The following is a 16,186-nucleotide window of genomic DNA, read 5'->3' as shown; positions in this document are numbered from 1 at the left end:
TAAACATGCTTAAACACAGATAATATCTGAAAATATGTAACAAACTTAAGCAAATTAGTGTTTTTAAAACCTGAAGATGTAGACCGCATATACTGAGATTCTACTAATAACTGAAACCATAATTGGTCTGGGGAATATTGGACTACTTTTCTAGTTGCCAAAAGAAAAAAAAAAAAAGATTGAAAAAAAATAAGGTCATTTGTCTCCAGGAAATTTTAATTAAAAAGGAAAGCATCAAGAAATAAAATTTTATAACACATGTACTAGGAAAATACTTCTGAAAAAATAAAAGCACAATTTCTTTCCACTTCATGTGTCAGCAAATAACTCATTTTCCCATTCTGATTTGATAACATTTGGACTCAGTCAAAAGAAAATATAAAGTGTTCATTGGAAGTGTGAAGAGGTCATAAACTTAAACCATAAAATATTTGGAGATTTTGCTCTTTGAGTTCTGGTTGCATAGTTCAGTTATGACATAATTAATCTCCTCTTAAAGAAAAATAATATTTATTCTTAAAAATTCTCGTCTGTTCGGTGGCAGGTCCTATCATCTTGACTTTCCTCTTACCCAACTGTCTTTGTCTCCAGACACAGAGATGTGAAAACAAATGACTTAGGAATTCTTTTGTTCTAAATGGAAAGAGGCATTGCCCTCCACGTAATTGAAAGCTAATTCATCTCCCAGTGCTCAGCCTCCCACTCCAGTTCACATGTTCAGAGACTTTGCTCTAGCTAATAATTCTTTTCTCTGCATTATCTATAACATTTTGGTCATCACTGGTTTCTTCTTCTTATGAATGTGCCCAATTTCATATTAAAAAGTAATTCTCTTGATTCTGTCTCCTTCTGCGTGCATGCTAAGTTGCTTCAGTTGTGTCTGACTCTTTGAGACTCTATGAACCATAGCCCACCAGGCTCCTCTGGCCGTAGGATTCTCCAGGCAAGAATACCGGAGTGGGTTGACAGTCTCTCTTCCAGGGGATTTTTCCAACACAGGGACTGAACCCACATCTCTTATGTCTCCTGCATTGGCAGGTGGATTCTTTACCACCAGCGCCACCTGGAAAGCCCCTGTCTCCCTCTAGCTAAACATAAAACTTAAATGTCTTTGCAACTTTTGAGGCCCTGTCTGTGTGTTACTATCCTCTTGCTTTCTCCCCTTTCTTCCTCCCCTTGACTGGGAGCAATCTGGTAACATGTCTTCCAAGTCATTAAAATTGCTTTGCTAAGGCCATTAGCAATTCCATTTGCTGACTGCCAAGACCAGGTTTCAGTGAATATTCTGACCCCTTTTCAACTGAAATGCTAAGATGAATGTTCAAGTTGTTTCCAGCAAATAAATCAACCACCCAGTTTGGAACTAGGGTAAGAAAATGACACCCACTGATGCTTCTCCTACAATACATTCTGTGTCATGACACAAGTGAACACAGGAAGGGAAGGGTCTAGGTGATGGGCAGTTACATAGGTGATTACTTTACCGTGCTGTACTTTATGTCATTATTTACGTGATTAAATACTTACCAAATACCATATGATGTAAGCATCTAAAGCATGTAAAATAAGTAGGTCAGGAAAAGATCAACAAATTAAAGCGACTGGTGGCAGCATTTAAAAGATGAATGTCTATTCGTCTAAAAATTAATTGTACTTTTAATTTCTCATTGATTCATTTTCTTATAAGATTTTCATTAGCAATTAATTAAAAATACACCAGGAAAAAATTCACATTAAAATAGAATCTGAAATGCTATATAGTGTATTTTATTTTTTGATCCCTTATATATAAAATGCAATAAAATTCTAGTCCCATTAATGTAGAAAAATGTTTCACATAAATAAAAGAAAACCCCTAAAAGCTACAGCAATGATCTACTAATATCGTTTAAACAGAGCTAAAAATTAATTTAAAAAAATGATAGCTTAGTGATATATATATATATAACTAAGCATATATATATATATATATGCATATTTCATGCAAATTCAAATAGATTTCACCAATCAAAACAGAAGATGTTAAGCTCTAAAGCATGCCCCTGGTTCACAGCTTTGGTCGGATCTATTTTAAGAGAAAAAAAAGCAGCATGCTGTTATTTATTTTCCAGGTGCAATAAAATCTATTTAATTTGAAGACTGATTAAAGTAGAGAAACCTCATGACAAGGGGTGAACGGCTGCTCTACCAATCAAACTAGGGTCTGACAGACTGCCAAACACGGCGGAGAAGAGTCAGCAGGGGAAATGTCGGCAATGATATTATGCACTTATACAAACTTTGCTACTGCTGTAAGTCATGAAATTAATTTAAATAATGTATTGATAACATTTTGAAGTCTAAGATATTAAGCCTATACTTGATATTTTCCTCTAAAAGAATTAACCCATTAAAATGTGTTAGTAAAAATGACCACTTAATATTCTACTTGTATTTGTTTGATTGTATGTTTCAGAGGACATGAATAATTATATAAAACTTAATTTAAGAATAAATTAGAAAATTCATCACATATGCCCTGTATGCTCATATATAATTAATTACCAAGTCAAATACTTTGATATAAGTGATGCTATGACTCGATTTTTAAAAATTTTAAATATGTGTTTGTTTCTTTTGTTTATGACTTGGAGATAAATGATGAGATTGGGAGGGTTTAACTTAACATATCCTACTTAGAAAACTTTGAGACATTATTATGCTAATATTATTTACATGCTCAAAAGACCAAAATGCTAGAAAATGTAGAAGTTTCTCTTTGAAAGTAAATTTCTCTTATTTGGATTTATGAAGCTAAAAATAAAAATTTTAAGCAATTCAAAATTTTCTCACTGCTATTTCAATTATTATGCCATTATTATTATTACTATGCCATTATTATTTTAGAGTGGTCATGCTTAACCTTTAAATTCTAGGTAATAGGTATCATTAATTAGGCCAAAGAATGTAATTTAAAATTAAAGATCTGGATTAAAGTACAGAATCTACTGTCTTCCATGAGAAATTTACTCAGTTTCCTGAGACGTTGTTTCCTATATGTCAAATAGTTAAAACACCTATCATATAATTGTGTCTTTATAGTAAAAGTAACATAGAAAGTAAGTAGTAGGAATTCAGAAAATACTAGTTTTCTTTGTATTAATGACTAGGTTAGAAAAATTAATCATGAATTTATTGCTTTTATTCATAAATTACATTTAAGTACTATGTATGAAATTATGCAAAATACTACACATAGAGGTAGCATAAAATTTCTAAACACTCAGTAGAAAGCCCTCCGATAGTGATTTGAAATTTATGTGGCGCATCGTTGAACATGTCAACATTTTTCTTGTATAAGCCTGAATATATAACTATAAAAATCAACAGGAACTAATGACCTTAAGGAAGTAAAATTTTAGGTGGACTAGACTATAAAAAAAAGCTATTCATTTGATTTTTCTTTATTTCTTTCTTTTTTTTTTTTTTTTTTTAGTTTAGCACCTTTCAATGCTAGGACCAGAGGAATCCATTTTTCTCCTCAGTTACCAGCACCTTAGTTTGAGGTATTATCTGGTATAGTACTATGTCTCTTTTGGTCACACCTTATCTCAAATCCATCTTTCCTACAGTTGGTAAAATCTTCTAATAAAATGCAAATTTGAACTGTGGTGTTGGAGAAGACTCTTGAGAGTCCCTTGGACTGCAAAGAGATCCAACCAGTCCATCCTAAAGGAGATCAGTCCTGGGTTTTCATTGGAAGGACTGATGTTGAAGTTGAAACTCCAGTACTTTGGCCACCTCATGCGAGGAGCTGACCCATTTGAAAAGACCCTGATGCTGGGAAAGGTTGAGGGCAGGAGGAGAAGGGAGAGACAGAGGATGAGATGGTTGGATGGCATTACTGACTCAATGGACATGGGTTTGGGTGGACTCCAGGAGTCGGTGATGGACAGGGAGGCCTGGCGTGCTGCGGTTCATAGCGTCACAAAGAGTCGGACACGACTGAGCAACTGAACTGAACTGAATGACCATTTCACCTCCCTATATGTGTCTTCTCATTGCCATAACACGTATTTCCATGTTTCTTATTGCAGCACACAGCTTCACTCTTTTCTAGTATCTATCAACCTTTTTCAGTCCCATGTATTGCCACTGTCTATCTCACGTTTTAAGCTCCAGCACACGAGCTGGTTATATTTTCTGTGAGCACTCCATGTGACTCCTCATCACTATTCCTTTACTCATTTAGTGAGTTCTCTCCAGAATACCTGTCTCCAACATCACTTGGTGTGAATAAACTGTTTATATCTATAAATTCAGTTGTGCTGTTATCACCTCCATGAAGGCTTTTTGATGTTTCCCTTACACAGGGATATACCTCAAACATAAAGGAATGATTGGCGAATCATAAGCATAATATCCAAAACAAAGAAAAGAGACCAAGTCAGAAAAAATATTAGTGTGTGTATACAACAGATGAAGGGGTTAGTGTACAGAATATAGAGATTCTCTAAATAATAGGAAAACATTTGCTGAACTAACATGAAGTGGGAAACAAATACATTTAAGTAGGTCAAAAAAGGAGAAACTCAAGTAATTGGCATGGGGAATGAGCATTGTCAACCTCCAGTATTATCAAGAAATCACAAAAAAATTCAATCTTACTTTTTACACATTACTTTTGAAAAATATTTGAAATGATCAATAATATCCTGTGTTGGGGGGAAAAAAAGGTAAAGTTGGGTAAGTGCTTGAGGAGGTCAATTAAAATATACACATAGTTTGATGAGTCAGTTCCCCTTACAAAAACATGTGTGTATGGAGATATTTATTATATTTTTTAAGTAACAAACATTTAAGAGCCTATGTGTCCATTCATTTTTATTTGTTGAAATTAAATACAATGCATTCTTACTTTGAAATACCACACAAATAATGGGAAAAAATAGATTATTTTATGTATTTGCAAAATATAGTAAGCATAATGATCATGTCACAGAACATTAAGAATAGTATAATAATATTCTTCTATTGATATATATTTTTATTTTAAATATAAGTTAAGGCAAGAAGAATGGGATAGTTAGTTAAAACAGATTCTGTTAAGACTGACTGTGTTTAATTCCCAGTTACCACTTACTAATTGTATGACTTTCAACCAGTTACTTAACCTCTCTCTGTCTTGCTTTCTTTATTTGTAAAGTAGGTATATATATTTTAATGAGTAATGAAAAGCTTGAAAGATATACATGGATATATCATTTGTGGATATTTCTGTATTTATAAACAATCTATATTAGGCATGTTATTTTTACTATTGTAAATTTTTTCAATGTGGAGTTGTTCATATCTATAATAAGAACAAGTCTTCCGTGTGAGCCAGGCAAACACAAGCAAGCACAATTAATTCTATTGTTATGACAAGGACCCAAGTCACAAATGACAGCATATAGGCTGTGAGTTTATTTTCATAGATATGCCACAGCATGTAGAGTAAGAAAATTCATCCTTGTCCACTTTTTATACAAGATTAAAAAATGAATTTTAAAACCAAATTAAATGTATACTGTTAGAAATAGCTTTGAGAAGCTATCAGTTTGCTCAGGTGCTGTTCGCCTAGTTTGATAAGACTGGGCAGTAAAATCTTGGAAACAGTTGTCAGTTCAAATGACTCTGTCAAGATATCTATCTGGATCAATATAGTTATTTTATTTAAAGATTTAGATTTTTAAAATACAGGATTGAATGCAATTTTTGGTTCCAATAGTAAGAGAGAAAACTGATAGAGAAATGATTAAACATTAACCTTATAACATAGATAATATGGTATACACGTTGATTTTTAATTCTTCCTCACACATACTGGTAAAGCATTTATTCCTATATAGTGGATATAAGTATTTTCTTCTTGGTTTGTCTTTATTTGCACATTCATTATTTTCTTTCTTCCAAGTAAGTCTGCAGAAGAATTGTTGCTTCTACTTATCAAGGTTTTCCCTAACAGCGCAAAGAATTTGGTCTCCCTCTCTGCATCTGTACAATGCTGATGCTCAAAGTAGAGTTTACTATATTCTAAGGAAGGTTTCTGTTTTTTGGTCACATGTTCCCTGTGTAGGGAAGTATATCTGGAGGTCACTTTTCTCTTTGCATAATCAGAAAATGAACATGATTGGACCACGTGTCTCACTGGGTCTGATGCCCCTCCGCCTCCCCATTGAGCTGCACTGTCACCGCCCTTGTCTTCACGGTCTCTGCTTTGCCCTGTGACCACTGCAGTTTTATGGTTTTCCCATCTTGTGGCAGGAAGAGAACTGCTTTCAGATTGAACGCTTAGCCGCTCAGTCATGTGCGAATCTTCCCGACCCTATGGACTGCAGCCTGCCAGGCTCTCCTGTCCATGGGATTCTCCAGGCAAGAACACTGACTGAAGTGGGTTGACTTTTCTTCCTCCAGGGGATCTTTCCAAATCGGAGTTGGAACCCACATCTCCTGTGTCTCACATTCACAGGCAGATTCTTCACTACTGAGCCACCTGGGAAGCGATAAGATTGAATATGACCTTCTAAAAAGATTCCTTTAGTGGAATGTCATTGATTCTGCAAAATTTCCTAAGGTCTATTTGCCAGCATTTCCCTGGTCACAGGAACCTGTGATCTCACTGTTTAAATGTTTTTTCCCCTTCTATATAAACTACACTTAAGAATATAAGACCAACTGATTTAAAATAAAATGTAATTAGAATTGACTGAAAAAAATCTTTTGATGCCAAATAGATATATCTTACATGCAATAAAAAATAACTTGAACATTTCACTGATACTTATACATAAATGAAAAACCCACTTAAAAAATCTTGAAAAATCACAGGTTATTCAAGCTCTGACAGAGTCAGTTTTGACATGTAACCATTGGGTTATAAAGGCTAAAATAATTTCATAGAAGGAATGAAAAGTTTATTAAATAATTGAACAGATAGGTATAAAAGGAATTAAGTGAAATATATATATATACATATATATATATATTGCAAATTATCTCACTACTGCTGCCTGGGTTCTTGTCCAGCTTTAACTCAATTTACTCTGTGTGGATAGCGAAAATTTTCTCTCTGCTGTAGCAACTATTAACTCTGAAGATGGCTATTCTCTCACAGAGAGTAATATAATTCTGACATCCAGGCAGTCTGCAAATAAAAGTCTAGAAGTAACTTTGCTCTTTCTATGATCAGAAAAGACACATTCTCAGCCACCCAGGGAAGAATTAAAATCAACATAATATTTAACAGCTATAGGAGTACCCAATAATCTACTTTGATTGTCCTCATGGGAAATGCAAATTTACCTTTCTGTCTTTTATAGTGATTTCTCCAATCAATCAAATGACTGAATTTGGAATTTCCCAACGTTTTGATTGATCTAATCTATCAAATGATGGAACTGTGGATTCTCATTCCTCTAAAGGCTGTTCTGTTTTTCTCTTTTCTTTTTCACAGACTGATTTACAATCTTTTCTTCTATTGCTCCCTCTGGTACACTCTTTCCATATATTCTACCAGCTTTTGTGTTAAACAGTTTAACTAAATTGAATGAAGTCTCATCCCCTCATTAACTTTAATCCCTGCCTTCCTACTTTTAAATTAACAATGCTCAACTATCAGGGGAGTTTTATGACCATCAACCCATTTCTTTATTTTCATGATTATATAAATACAGTTATTATATTCCCAATGAGATCACTATTAGAACACATTTTCTCTGAGATTAAAACAAAGTCATTCTGCCTAAATTTCTTTCATTGTACATATTTTTAAATTTTTTAAATTGATTCTATGTTAGAGAGAAGCTGAATGGCATTGCAAATATTTTAAGTATGTAACTTCAATTCTTAATATTTTTAAATTGTATCTAATCAATGCTTATAAGAAGATATTCTTTATTTTATAATGCTAAAGACATCATTTTGGTTTTGGATTTATAATTATTTTCCCATACCATAAAATAATACTAATAGTGAAATAAACCTAGATATGTTGCTATTTCACTTAAAACAAGTTGCTATTTCACACATTTTTATCATGATATACTTTTTGATTTTGACATTGAATTTTTTCTTTTTTTTTTTTTTTTTTACTAAATAACTTTCTATTAATGATTCTCACGTTTGCTCAAAGACACTTTCTGTGAAATTCTGTCATTTAATTTTTTTTCATTTAATATTTTAATACATTTTTCAATGCTTTAAAAAATTTCTTATTGGTGTTTCAAAAGGAAGGTCACCATAAAGATTGTGACTGACCATATGTGGTGGAGAGTTACCGAATGACCAAAGAAAGGATTGATGAACCACAAGACGGAGTGGAAACTCATTCATTCAACATTGTGTGTGTGATGTTTTATACTAAATGCTGTAGATGTCAGGATCACTAAAACACAGCCTCTGTCCACAGATACAATCAGAGGCTAGAGGGGAAGATAGAATGTAGCTACTAACCATAAGTCAGGAATATTACACAAAAACTGTGAAAGAAGCATAAAGTGCTTTGAGAACAAAAAGGAAACAAATGACAAGTGAGGATGAAAAGAACATTTACCAAGTTTTCCATCCATTTAAAATCAGGCATTCAGTGATGCAAAACAATAGACACATTGCTAGATGTCATGTAACAAATATCTATAAAAAATATAAAAAACAAATTATCCTACTATCATGGTGTTTAAAATTTAGTGTGTGATACTTAATCTACACGGTCTGAAAGGAAGACGTGCAGGTGGCAGAGAAATATATTTCAAGCATAATAAGGAGCAGAAACAAATAAACTTGAGATTATAAGATGATTATAAGTATGCAGAATCATATATATACATTTGAGTGTAGGGGGAAAGATGAGGGTAGAAAAAGAACGTCACCATACAGGATGAGAACAGAACATAAAGGAACTGGGAGCCCACATGAGAATTATTTTTAAATTTTATTTGTTTGGCTGTACCAGATCTTAGTTATATCTCACAGACTCTTTGATCTTCTTTGCAGCATGCAGGATGTTAGTAATGGTGTGTGAACTCTTAGTTGTGGTATGTGGTATCTGTTTCCCTAAACAGGGATCAAACCTGGGTCCCCTGCATTGGGAGCTCAAAGTCTTAGCCACTGAACCCCCAGGGAAGCCCCCTCCCATTAGGATTTCAACCTCACTTGTTTAATCAGTAAATTGAAATAAAAAATTTTTGAGTAGGGATATTGACAGATCAAATTGCCAAAAAACATCCGTTAGATCACAGAAAAAGCAAGAGAATTCCAGAAAAACATTGACTTCTGCTTTATTGATTATGCCAAAGATGTTGACTGTGTACATCACAACAAACTGGAAAATTCTTCAGGTGGAAAATTCTTCAAGGGATGGGAATAAGAGACCACCTTACCTGCCTCCTGAGAAATATGATGCAGGTCAAGAAACAACAGTTAGAACCAGACATAGAACAATAGACTAGTTGCAAATTGGGAAAGGAGTACGTCAAGGCTGTATATTGTCACCCTGCTTATTTAACTTATATGCAGAGTACATCATGCAAAATGCCAGGCTGGATGAAGCACAAGCTGGAATCAAGATTGCCAGGAGAAATATCAATAACCTCAGATATGCAGATGACACCACCCTTATGGCAGAAAGTGAAGAGAAACAAAAGAGCCTCTTGATGAAAGTGAAAGAGGAGCATGAAAAAGCTGGCCTAAAACTCAACATTCAAAAACTGAAATCATGGCATCCAGTCCCATTACTTCATGGCAAGTAGATGCAGAAACAATGGAACAGTCACAAACTTTATTTTGAGGGGCTCCAAAATCACTGCAGATGGTGACTGAAGCCATGAAATGAAAAGACACTACTGGAAGAAAAGTTATGACAAACCTAGACAGCATATTAAAAAGCAGAGACATTACTTTGCCAACAAAGGTCCACATAGTAAAAGCTATGGTTTTTCCAGTAGTCATGTATGGATGTGAGAGTTGGACCATAAAGAAAACTGAACAATGAAGAATTGACGCTTTTATACTGTGGTGTTAGAGAAGACTCTTGAGAGTCCCTTGGACTGCAAGGAGATCTAAACAGTCCATTCTAAAGGAAATCAGTCCTGAATATTCATTGGAAGGACTAATGCTGAATCTGATTCCAATACTTTGGCCACCATATGCAAAGAGCTGACTCATTTGAAAAGACCCTGATGCTGGGAAAGACTGAAGGCAGTAGGAGAAGGGAATGACAGAGGATGAGATGGTTGGATGGCATCACCAACTCAATGGACATGACTTTGAGCAAGCTCTGGGAGTTGGTGATGGACAGGGAAGCCTGGCGTGCTGAAGTCCATGGGGTCACAAAGAGTCAGACACTATCGAGCAACTGAACTAACTATTGACAGGTCTTTTTGGTGAATTACTGATGCAGAAAAGAAGATCAGTGATGATATCTATTATAATCATCCAGTAGAGACAGAAGTTTCTTTTTGAATGTGGAATAAAGTAGCAATATAGAATAAGTGAATGGAATACAGGGACAAGATGGTAATGCAGAGGATGGCAAGAATGAATGTTGACATTTTAGAAATCAGCAAACGAAAATGGACTGGAATGGGTGAATTTAACTCAGATGACCATTACATCTACTACTGTGGGCAAGAATCCCTTAGAAGAAATAGAGTAGCCATCATAAAAACAAAGGAATTTGAAATGTAGTACTTGGATGCAGTCTTGAAAATGACAGAATGATCTCTGTTCATTTCCAAAGCAAACCATTCATTATCATGATAATCCAAATCTGTGACCTGACCAGTAATGCTGAAGAAGCTGAAGTTGAATGGTTCTATGAAGACCTACAAGACTTTTAGAACTAACACCCAAAAAAGATGTCCTTTTCATTATAGGGGAGAGGAATGCAAAAGTAGGAAGTCAAGAAACACCTGGAGAAACAGGCAAATTTGGCCTTGGAGTACAGAATGAAGCCAGGCAAACGCTAATAGAGTTCTGCCATGAGAATGCACTGGTCATAGCAAATACCCTCTTCCAACAACACAAGAGAAGACTCTACACATGGACATCACCAGATGGTCAACACCGAAATCAGATTGATTATATTCTTTACAACCAATGATGGAGAAGCTCTATAAAGTCAGCAAAAATAAGACTGAGAACTGCCTGTGACTCAGATCATAAACTCCTTATTGCCAAATTCAGACTTAAATTGAAGAAAGTAGGGAAAACCACTAGACCATTTAGGTATGACCTAAATCAAATCCCTTATGATTATACAGTGGAAGTGAGAAATAGATTTAGGGGACTAGATCTGATAGACAGAGTGCCTGATAAACTATGGATGAAGGTTCATGACGTTGTACAGGAGACAAGGATCAAGACCATCCCCAAGAAAAAGAAATGCTAAAAACCAAAATAGTTGTCTGAGGAGGCCTTAAAAATAGCTGTGAAAAGAGAAGCAGAAAGCAAAGGAGTAAAGAAAAGATATACCCATTTGAATGCAGAGTTCCAAAGAATAGCATGAAGAGATAAGAAAGCCTTCCTCAGTGATCAGTGCAAAGAAGGAAAACAATAGAATGGGAAAGACTAGAGATCTCTTCAAGAGAATTAGAGGTACTAAGGGAACATTTCATGCAAAAATGGGCACAATAAAGGACTGAAATCGTATGGACTGAACAGAAGCAGAAGATATTAAGAAGAGGTGGCAAGAATAAACAGAAGAACTATACAAAAAAAGATCTTCACGACCCAGATAATCATGATGGTGTGATCACTCACCTAGAGCAAGACATCATGGAATGTGAAGTCAAGTGGGCCTTAGGAAGCATCACTATGAAAAAAGCTAGTGGAGGTGATGGAATTCCAGTGGAGCTATTTTAAATCCTAAAAGATGATGCGGTGAAAATGCTGCACTCAATATGGCAGCAAATTTGGCAAACTCAACCATGGCCACAGGACTGGAAAAGGTCAGTTTTCATTCCAATCCATAGGAAAGGCAATGCCAAAGAACGCTCAAACTGCTGCACAATTGCACTCATCTCACGTGCTAGTAATGCTCAAGATTCTCCAAGACAGACTTCAACAACACATGAACCATGAAATTTCAGATGTTCAAGCTGGTTTTAGAAATGGCAAAGGAACCAGGGATCAAATTGCCAACATCCACTGGATCATTGAAAAAGCAAAAGAGTTAAAAAAAAAAAAAAGTCTATTTCTGCTTTATTGAATTTGCCAAAGCCTTTGACTGTGTGGATCACAATAAACTGTGGAAAATTCTGAAAGAGATGGGAATACCAGACCACCTGACCTGCCTCTTGAGAAATCTGTATTCAGGTTAGGAATCAATGGTTAGAACTGGACATGGAACAACAGATTGGTTCTAAATAGGAAAAGGAGTACATCAAGGCTGTATATTGTCACCCTGCTTATTTAACTTATATGCAGAGTACATCATGAGAAACGTTGGGCTGAGTGAAGCACAAGATGGAATCAAGATTGCCGGGAGAAATATCAATAACCTCAGATATACAGATGACACCACCCTTATGACAGAAAGTGAAGAACTAAAGAGCCTCTTGATGAAAGTGAAAGAGTGAAAAAAATTGGCTTAAAGCTCAACATTCAGAAAACTAAGATCATGGCATCCAGTCCCATCAGTTCATGGCAAATAGATTGGAAACATTGGAAACTGTGAGAGACTTTAATTTTTTGGTTCCATAATCACTGCAGATGGTGACTGAAGCCATGAAATTAAAAGACACTTACTCCTTGGGAGAAAAGTTATGACCGACCTAGACAGCATATTAAAAAGCAGAGACATTACTTTGCCAATAAAGGTCCATCTAGTTCAAGGCTATGGTTTTTCCAGTGGTCATGTATGGATGTGAGAGTTGGACTATAAAAGAAAAAAACTGAGCACTGAAGAATTGATGTTTTTGAACTGTGGTTTGGAGAAGACTCTAGAGAGTCACTTGGGTGCAAGGAGATCCAATCAGTCCATCTAAAGGAAATCAGTCCTGAATATTCATTGGAAGGACTGATGTTGAAGCTGAAGCTCCAGTACTTTGGCCACCTGGTGCCAAGAGCTGACTAATTTGAAAAGACCCTGATTCTGGGAAAGATTGAAGGTGGGAGGAGTAGTGGATGACAGAGGATGAGATCGTTAGAGGGCATCATCGACTCAGTGGACACAAGTTTGAGTAAATACCAGGAGTTTGTGATGGACAGAGAGGCCTGGCATGCTTCAGTCCATGGGGTCTCAAAGAGTTGGACAGGACTGAGCGACTGAATTGGACTGAACTGATAGAATAAGTGATAGGAATACAGGGTCAAGATGATACACGTTTCAGTATTAGGATGTGATAATAAAATTTCTCATGAAACTTCAATATAGTGAAATTTAATATCCCAGCTCTCTGGTAGACAATTTGGATTTGAAGTCTTTGTGGTCCATATTGGTTGAGAAACAAAGTTAGTAGTTAGAAATGGAAGGAAGGTTTAGAAATAAAGATTAATATTTAAATGGTATGAATATTTGTTAATAGTTAAAGGAAATGGATGAGACTGCCCAAAGGGTGTGAGCTAAAATAAGAAGGAAATGGATAAAAGGAGAGAGTAATGGTGAACAATTAAAGGGGTAAGAAAAGGAAAAGGAGATCCTGAAGGGTCTTTTTAAAGGATAGTTAGGAAAATCACTAAAATGTTTCCAGAAAAAAGAAGATTAATAACAGTATATAATGGAATAATCTAATACATTCATAGACTACAAAAGAGCTTTATAGAGTCAGAGTCAATAGAATATAGGACAGCAAGCATTCTAAAGAAGAGTGAAGAGTGAGTAGCTGATAATGAGGTAGTAGCAGCAAATGAATACTAAAGGATTATTCTGGTGATCCAGCGGTGAAGAATCCACTTTCCTGTGCAGGGGATGCAGGCTCTACCCATGGTCAGGGAACTAAATCTCCCACAGGGCAACTACTGGTAAAATTGTAGAAATTATATTAGCAAAAACATGACATTAAGGTTTATCACAGAAGTCAGACTTGATGTAGTGAGTAAACCACCACCACCATAGAAGTAAAAACTTGATTTATTCTTAAAATTGTGTACAATTTAAATGCTACAGTTTATCTGTTTAAAGTTTAAAAAAAAAAAAAGATTTTCTCAATAGGCTAAAAAAATATAGTGCTAAAATTAAAAGATGCTTACTCCTTGGAAGGAAAGTTATGACCAACCTAGACAGCATATTAAAAAGCAGAGACATCACTTTGTCAGCAAAGGTCCATCTAGTCAAGGCTATGGTTTTTCCAGTAGTCATGTATGGATGTGAGAGTTGGCCTGTGAAGAAAGCCGAACGCTGAAGAATTGATGCTTTTGAACTGTGGTGTTGGAGAAGGCTCTTGAGAGTCCCTTGGACTGCAAGGAGATCCAACCAGTCCATCCTAAAGGAGATCAGTCCTGGGTGTTCATTGGAAGGACTGATGCTGAAGCTGAAATTCCAATACTTTAGCCACCTGCTGCAAAGAGCTGACTCATTTGAAAAGACCCTGATGCTGAGAAAGTTTGAGGGCAGGAAGAGAAGGGGACGGCAGAGGATGAGACGGTTGGATGGCATTATCAACTCGATGGACATGGATTTGGGTGGACTCCGGGAGTTAGTGATGGACAGGGAGGCCTGGCATGCTGCAGTCCATGGGGTTGCAAAGAGTCGGACACGACTGAGCAACTGATCTGAACTGAGCTGAAAACTTAATCAGTTGCTTTGGTGGGTCATTAAGTGAAACAGTCATCTATGTGCTCAGTCACTCAGTCACGTCTGACTCTTTGTGACCCCATGGACTGTAACCCAACAGGCTCCTCTGTCCAATTCTCCAGGCAATAAAACTGGAATGGGTAGCCGTTCCCTTCTCCAGGGATCTTCCTGACCCAGGGATCAAACCTGAATCTCTCGCACTGCATGCAGATACTTTACTGTCTGAGCTACCAGGGAAGCCCAGCATTTTTGCTATTTCACTTTTTGGTTTCCCTCTATTTTGGCTATGGAGAAACACACACACACAAATCCCAGAGTGGGACCTGCATCCTCTTGTATATTAGTCCAACGAGACAAGGTATTACCCTCCCAACCAGAGCTATGAGTGAGTTTTTAAAATTCCGTTTCACATTTCTCTTTGGTTTGTTGCTTCTGGGTGTTGCGGTACCCTGTAGGGAATGATCATTAAATACCACGGCATCAGCTCACTCCCTTTCTTCTCTTGCCAAATACTGAATTTTTTAGTTCAAAGCAATATTGTGTAGAACTTTCTAACAATAAATAAAGCTTTCTAATTCCTTAAGAGTTGCTACTGGCAGAGGTAGACGGGAAAACCAAATCCATATCTAGTGCAAGGATCTACTGCACTGAAGAATGTATTCTGTCTGCTATCTTCTCTAAGATAAAAGCGGTCTAATAGAATCGACTTATCACGAGGTGACTGGACATTGTTCTCTGCCCCTGGAAGGTAGGGCACTCAGCAGTGGCTATAGCCAGATCACAGATGAGGTGGGGAAGGGGTGCAGTGCCTCACAGTGCTGCACTGATTGGGCAGCAGTGGGTTACTTGTTGAAAAGTTAATGAAAACATTGGAGAAGGCAATGCACCCCACTCCAGTACTCTTGCCTGGAAAATCCGATGGACAGAGGAGTCTGGTAGGCTGCAGTCCATGGGGTCGCTACGAGTCGGACATGACTGAGCGACTTCACTTTCACTTTTCACTTTCATGCATTGAAGAAGGAAATGGCAACCCACTCCAGTGTTCTTGCCTGGAGAATCCCAGGGATGGGGGAGCCTGGTGGGCTGCAGTCTATGGGGTCGCACAGAGTCGGACACGACTGAAGTGACTTAGCAGCAGCAGCAATGAAAACATCTCTTTTGGCTTCTTCCTTAGAAAGTTCAATGATCAAGTACCCAGGCTGATAGTGAAAGAGGGTGATATTGACAGGATATCTTTTTTTTTTTAAACATCTGATTATTGAGTGTCTCCTCGTGCACACTGAGTGTTTATATTGGAAACAAGTATTTTTACTCCTTAGGACTCTTCTGTATGATTCATCCATGTAATGTGGGCATACCCAACGTGATGGCTTGGTAGATGAGGTCATATATCCAGTTCACAAGGAACTTATCAGGACTTTTCCTCAGAGGACC

This window comes from Cervus canadensis, chromosome 20, assembly GCF_019320065.1.
Source record: "Cervus canadensis isolate Bull #8, Minnesota chromosome 20, ASM1932006v1, whole genome shotgun sequence".
Taxonomy (NCBI): Eukaryota; Metazoa; Chordata; class Mammalia; order Artiodactyla; family Cervidae; genus Cervus; species Cervus canadensis.
The sequence above is the reverse complement of the archived record's forward strand: the minus strand, read 5'-3'. Positions refer to the sequence as shown.